The following is a 7,046-nucleotide window of genomic DNA, read 5'->3' on the forward strand; positions in this document are numbered from 1 at the left end:
CTTCCGCCTCGGAACACTTCAACCCCAGGGCATCAATATGGACTTCAACAGTTTCCTCATTTCCCCTTCCCCCACCTCACCCTAGTTCTAAACTTCCAGCTCAGCACTCTCCCCATGACTTGTCCGGACTTGTCCTACCTGCCTATCTCCTTTTCCACCTATCCACTCCACCCTCTCCTCCCTGACCTTCGCTGCTCTTTGGATGCCGGCTGAACTGCTGTGTTCTTCCAGCACCACTAATCCAGAATCCAAGATCATATGTTGTCAGGAGGCTTGAAGAAATGGTCAGAGAAAATAGGAAGCCATTGATCTTGCTCAAACTAAGAAGAGAAGTTGAGTATGTTTATCATAGAAAATGATAAGAGCCATACTCTCACTACATCAGACAGCATAGTGTGGTCTGACTATACCAGATCAGCGTTAAAGTGTAGTTCTCATGTTGACCTCAAGCAAACGTGATCTGAAGGTTCAAAGCATCAGATAATCCCAACCAAATCAGAATTTGGAAAATAAGTTTTGTGGTGCAAGCAGACAGTGATAATAATGATAAGAGGGATAATGGTAATAATTATATCAGACGATGATAATGTAGGCAATTAAAAATAAACTGCTGCAACAAATAAAGAGAAACATGGGGTTGCAGATATGGTATAATGAGACTTATATAAATCATGCTGATGTAACTGATTTCATAACTCTGATATCAGTAACAGGAAAGACTAGAATGAGCATGTGAAGACAGTGATCTTAGGCATTCCACTAGAAATCTGTATTTGAGAACTTACTTTGTAGAGAAGAAAAAAGTAGTATGACAGTACTTAAGGAGTTGAACAGCCTTATTCATAGATTAGGCGTAAGTAACCTCAGGGACGGTATATGTGCAGTCACTCACATCCCTGAGATACTCCATCTTGGTAACTCAATGTGAAGATAATATTATTGGCTTAAAGTATAAATAAAGCATTTGGGGCCCCATATACCTGGGGAAATAGGGAGTGGACAGAGGTACATGTAAAAACTAGGAAACCCAAAAATTACCTGTTGCAATTTTGCACTGACAAATACCATTTTATAGGTGGGCTATCTCCTCCAATAAAAGATGAGAAAGTGTAATACTACAGTTTTTTTGCATGCTATAGCAGACCAGTGTCCCTTAAAGAGCTAAGTCATATGACATTGATGAGCATTCAGCCAGTGCTCACAACCAATTCAGACTTGTTTGAGTTTTTGCACAGTGCATAGCTTTGGAATAATTACCTCCCCACTGAGTTGCAGCAAATGACAATTTTGTATGTTCTTAGTTCTGATTAGAGCCTAGTAAGTGCTCACGAGAGAATAGAAAGGAATATTAATGTTCACTTTCTTATGTCACCAACAGTAATTTCTCGGCTTTGTTTCTGAAAGCGGGAGGAGAGTATGAAACTCAGCGCTTAGTGCATTATTATCGTCATCATGGTTGTCAGCCAAATCTTGATTTCCTGTCTTTATGAGGCTGAATGGCATATCCCTGCTCCCATTTACTGTGTTCTTCATTACCGTGTAGTTTTGGAGCTAGAGTCCGATGCAGTACCTTGGGTTACTGTAGGGAAAGAGTGATGTGGAAGTGCTGGTGTTGGACTGGGGTGGACAAGGTCAGAAGGTTATATTCCAAAAAGTTCATTTGAAATCATAAGCTTTTTGAGCGCTGCTCCTTTACCTGATGAAGGGGCAGTGCTCCAAAAGCTTGTAATTTCAAATAAACCAGTTGGACTATAACCTGGTGTTGTGTGATGTAAGGAATGATGTCATCCATTCAATGCAATCGCAGGATATGAATAACAGAGAGCACCATAGGAGAGTCAGTACATTATGAGTGATAGCAGATATGGTACATCTGTGAGTTGTTCACGGTCAGCTGGACATCTAATCTAACCCAATGTTAGCAGCTTCATTTTGCTGGTTAAAAAAAAAATGTTCAGTAGCTCGCTATTTCATTTGGCCTTTTGACTTGAAACATGTATAATCGATAAAGTGTGCTCATTTACACTATAAATTCTATAAATCAATAGAATTTAAAGGGCTACAGTGTTTGTATCAAAATAGGAGAGATTAAAGGCAAAGTTAAATATGTCTCTTGTGAGAGTTTGATCACTGCATACTTTACAGTTCTGAGCACATAAGCTAAGCACATAATTCTAGTCTTTCCATTCCACTGTCAATAGGTCATCTTGATCTCTATATGTGTTTATTTGCTTAGAATAATGCAGTTATGGAAGACTGCAACATTCATAAATGTCAAACAGATGGACAAGTCATTTGTTATGCTGCTACATCAGGAAGATTTCATTTCTCCCCTTTCACTAAATTGGTTTTGATGTCCTGAAAATGGATTACATTTTGTTCTTAATATTTGCAGGGAAGGTATGTGAAAGAGAAAACTGGTGGATGTTCCTGGATCAAAAATGAAGTGGAATATGCAATAAGGAAATGTGCACTGGATTGGTCTACAAGATCCTGAACACTTTAGAATTAAGGGAAAAAAAAATTTGTTTTTTTGTCATCTCAACATTTTGCAAAGTGTTTCACATACAATACAGTACATTTTGAAATGTACTTGCTATTATAATTATGGATGTAGTAGCCAATTTGCACACAGCAAGATCCCACAATGACTAGACAATCAGTTTTGGTAATTGATGCATGATTGAGATAAGAACTCTCTTGTTCTTCTCAAGATAACACCATACAACATCACAAGAAAGGAAATGGATCTACAGGTTATCATTTCATCCAAAATTTGCCATGTATGGCAATATTGTAAACATTTGCAATGTTCCAATCAAACATATTTCCCTAATCCAATCAGGCTGATTACCATTCAGTGATCACTAGTTTTCTGGGGACTTTGCCCAAAAGTATCAGAATCCCCACAGTCATGATTGTAGATAACCAAGACTATAGAGTCATAGAAGTCGACAACACAGAAAAAGGCCCTGTGGCCCATCAAGTCTGTGACAGTCAAAAATAAGCACTTAACTATTTCAATGCCACTTTCTAGCACTTGGCCCATAGTCTTGTATATCTTGGCACACTTCTTAAATATTTTGAGGGTTTGTACCTCGATCACCCTTCCAGGTGGTGAGTTACAGATTCCCACTGCCCTCTGGATGAAAAAGAAAATTCCCTCACATCTTGTCTAAGCCTCTTGTCCCTTACCTTAAATCTATACCCTGGCCATTGATCCTTCCACCAAGAAGAAGTCTCTTCCCTTCTATCCTATCAATGTCCTCATAATTTCAAACATATCAATTATGTCTCTCCTCAGTTTCCTCTGCTCGGAGAATGAAAAACCCAGATAATCCAATCTGTCTTCACAATTGAACCTCACCAACCCAGATAATATCCTGGTAAATCTCCTCTGCACCTCTCCAGTGCAATCACATCCCTCCTATCATGCGGATTCCAGAACTGAACACAATACTGTATCTGTTCTACAGTTCCAACATAACTTCCCGACTTTTAAATGTGGGTATGTTCGCTGAGCTGGGAGGTTGATTTGCAGACATTTTGTCCTCTGTCTAGGTGACATCCTCAGTGCTATGGAGCCTCCTGTGGAGCGCTGCTGTCCCCATTGCTTCCGGTTGCGGGTTCTGGTTCGTTGCAGCGGTCAGTATATTGCGTCTAGGTCAATGTATTTATTGATGGAGTCCGTGGATGCGTGCCATGCTTCTTAAAATTCTCCGGCTGTCCTCTGTTTAGCTTGTCCTATTATTGTTGTGTTGTCCTAGTCAAATTTGTGGTCCTTGTCATCTGTATGAATAGATACTAAGAACAGCTGATTGTGGCGTTTAGTGGCTAGCTGATGTTCATGAATGCGGATCGCTAGTTGTCTGCCTGTTTGTCCCATATAGTGTTTCGTGGAGTCCCTGTGTGGAATCTTGTACAAAGATCTTGTAGAAATGTCTGCAAACTACCAGCTCGATGAACATACCCACAACTGCAACCAGCACCCGAGCTACAAATATTTACACAAACCTTCAAATCCTATACCTAGGTTAATAAAGTCCAGGTATCCCATGCACCTTCGCAACCACTTTATCAACTTGTCAGGTGACATTTGCTGAGCTAATGGAGACTATTTCAAGCTTTCAGAAATCTCTAAATAAAACAACTTTGTTGGTACACCAGACCCTTCTCAGCTGCCAAAGGCAAGTTCAGTCATAACAAATATTAACTAACAGTGACTGATGCCTTATTTGCTGAATCTATGATCTTTATTCAGCAGCAGGAATGGCATCGCGGACCATCGCGGGAAGAACGAGCAATGAAGGACATCTCCGGTATCAGTGTCTGCGCCAATAACAGGCAGCTGAGGTCTCCTGGAGAACACACTAAGCAGAGGAGATTGGGCTCCACATGGCTAAGCACGCAAGAAAGATCATTGAATTTTTAACTTGATTCTTTTATTTTTCCAGTTTATGTTAAGAAGGACTGTAATGTTAATCACTACCTTATTTCTTTATTTTTCTACTTATTCTGTGAAGGTCTGTAATGCTTAACTTTTTAACTTTGTTTCTGTCTTCTACTACGTTGTTGCAAAGTTTTTGTACCTGGGTACCTGTACCTAAGATGACGCCATGTGTGGTGACATTATATACTTTTCTGCAGTTGAGTACAGGTGACAATAAACAATCTAAATCTGGTAGGGTGGCTCAATGGCTCAGTGGTTAGTACTGCTGCCTCACAGCATCAGGCATCCAGGCTCAATTTCACTTTCAAACAATTGTCTGTGCGGAGTTTGCACATTTTCCCTGTGGGTTTCCCCTGGGTGCTCCGGTTTCCTCCCACAGTCCAAAGGTGTGCAGGTTAGGTGGATTGGTCATGCTAAATTGCTCACAGTGTTCAGGGATATGCAGGTTGGGTGGGTTGGCCATGAGAAATGCAGGGTTACAGGGAGAGGGACAGGGGGTGGGTCTAGATGGGATGCTCTATGGAGGGTCGGTGTGGACTCAAATGGCCTGTTTTCACACTCTAAGGTTCTATGATTCTAAGCCCAAATCTATTCCCCTTGAGATCCACTATTCTTGCTTGAATTCCTCACTGTTGTTTCAGTTAATGTGTTCACAGTCAACGTGGATGGTAGGCATTAAACATTTTTGGTTTTAATGGACTGGTGACATTTCCTTCTTTCAGTATATTCTATCTACATCGGCAGTTACAGGAGCTAATATATGTAATGGGAATGGTTCACCAGAGATTAATGAATGTAGCTGCATTCAGATCAATTACCTTTGATATTGGGGCTGCTGTTGTAGTTTACATGATTGTGGACATCAAATTAGCATTAGATGCTGCTTACCAGCAATACCACTACAAAAAGAATGAAATCAGATTGCTTTAACATTAGAAGCTGTCACTTAGATTTGCATGAGGTAGTGGCGTTGTCCATGGGTTTATTCAGCTTTTTTTCCATCTCTGACTACCTCTCAATTTGTAGATGATTTTTTTTTTCCAGCCATGGCCCTTATCTCCTTTTAATATGTACCAAGACTTTAATCAGGGTGAATGCTTGTATTTCACAATTATTCTGCTTTAATTAAGACTTTCCAATAGTGTCACTAATGGAAATAGCATTAGGTGAAATTCACCACCCAAAAACGATCAGCTAAAAAAAAGTTGCCTGGAGCATTGGCTTGAATTGCATCTTCTCAGGTGTCCGTGTTGTTACATAACTATCACATCTCCTATTTTTTGGTGACCGGATACTTTTCGGCTTGGGGTGGGGGGGGGTTGGGAGGTGGTATCAGATTCTGTAGTTCACTCCCTTTAGAATTAAGACCCTTGTTTTAAGGTGACCCAAAAGGCCAAATTCCATTTTTATTACATGGCTTTACAAGAATGATCAGGGTTTTTACCATCAGTTTGGGGATCATGCTTGTAAATTCCATTTGTATAAATCAGCGAATTTAACTTTGGTCAGTTTTACTGTAAATGAAATATCTTTTTCCTCTTGTACTTTCTTATCGCTTTTCTTGAATGTACTGTGTAGTGCAGAATAAGGCAATGTTGTTCCACAGCTGGCAATATAACCCTGAGTTCCCAATTATATCACTTCCTAAATGTTGCCATTATTGCACTATCATGTGCAGTGCATCAACAGGCATTGGGGGACTCCAGGGAAATCCCATTCATGCATAGATACGGCTGAAGTAGTCTGAGTGACTGGTGAATGGTATATTATTAGTCACAAGAAGGATAATACCCACTGACCCATTACATCCATTTTAATCTCCTGAAAAGCACAAATACAATAGAACTGTCATCTGACTAATGTCCATAATACATGAAAGTAAGGGATTCCCATGTGTGAAAAATCTGAGCCTGTTTTGTGTTTGACTGATTAAGGATAAAGTTACTGTTTCATGATGAGGATAGTTCTCAACTTTCAAACACAAGCTCCTTTTTCCTCTTTGCTTGAGACACTGATTTAACTATTAACCATTTCCTACCTTTAGTTATCAGAAATCTCTCTTTACTCCCATTGGATCCAAGAGGCGATTTTGATGTCAATGTGTGTGCGGTAATAAAGGCAATTTACCTTTATTGCTATAAAATGTTTATATCATTGTGTTAATTCATTTAAAATTAAAGTCCTGAGTCAATCTAACATCTAATGTCTTGTGTATCAAAGACATTCTTCAAGAAAATAGGACTTTTACTATAATATGAGAACACCCGATCCATATTAATTTGGAAATGAGCTGTCATAATTATCTAGAATGTCGGATAAGCTTCATCATCACCCTAAGTTCAAGGGGTCACTATCTTAAATAGAGAAGCAAAAAACCTTGAAATGTAAGCAGACTTATGAGATTCTGTTCGCCGAGCTGCAAACGTTTCGTCCCCTGGCTAGGCGACATCATCAGTGCTTGGGAGCCTCCTGCGAAGCGCTTCTTTGATGTTTCCTCCGGTGTTTATAGTGGTCTGTCCCAGACCAGCTGAAACTGACAACCGGAAGCGGCAGGGACAGACCACTATAAACACCGGAGGAAACAACAAAGAAGCGC

Source organism: Chiloscyllium plagiosum, chromosome 33 (assembly GCF_004010195.1).
Source record: "Chiloscyllium plagiosum isolate BGI_BamShark_2017 chromosome 33, ASM401019v2, whole genome shotgun sequence".
NCBI lineage: Eukaryota > Metazoa > Chordata > Chondrichthyes > Orectolobiformes > Hemiscylliidae > Chiloscyllium > Chiloscyllium plagiosum.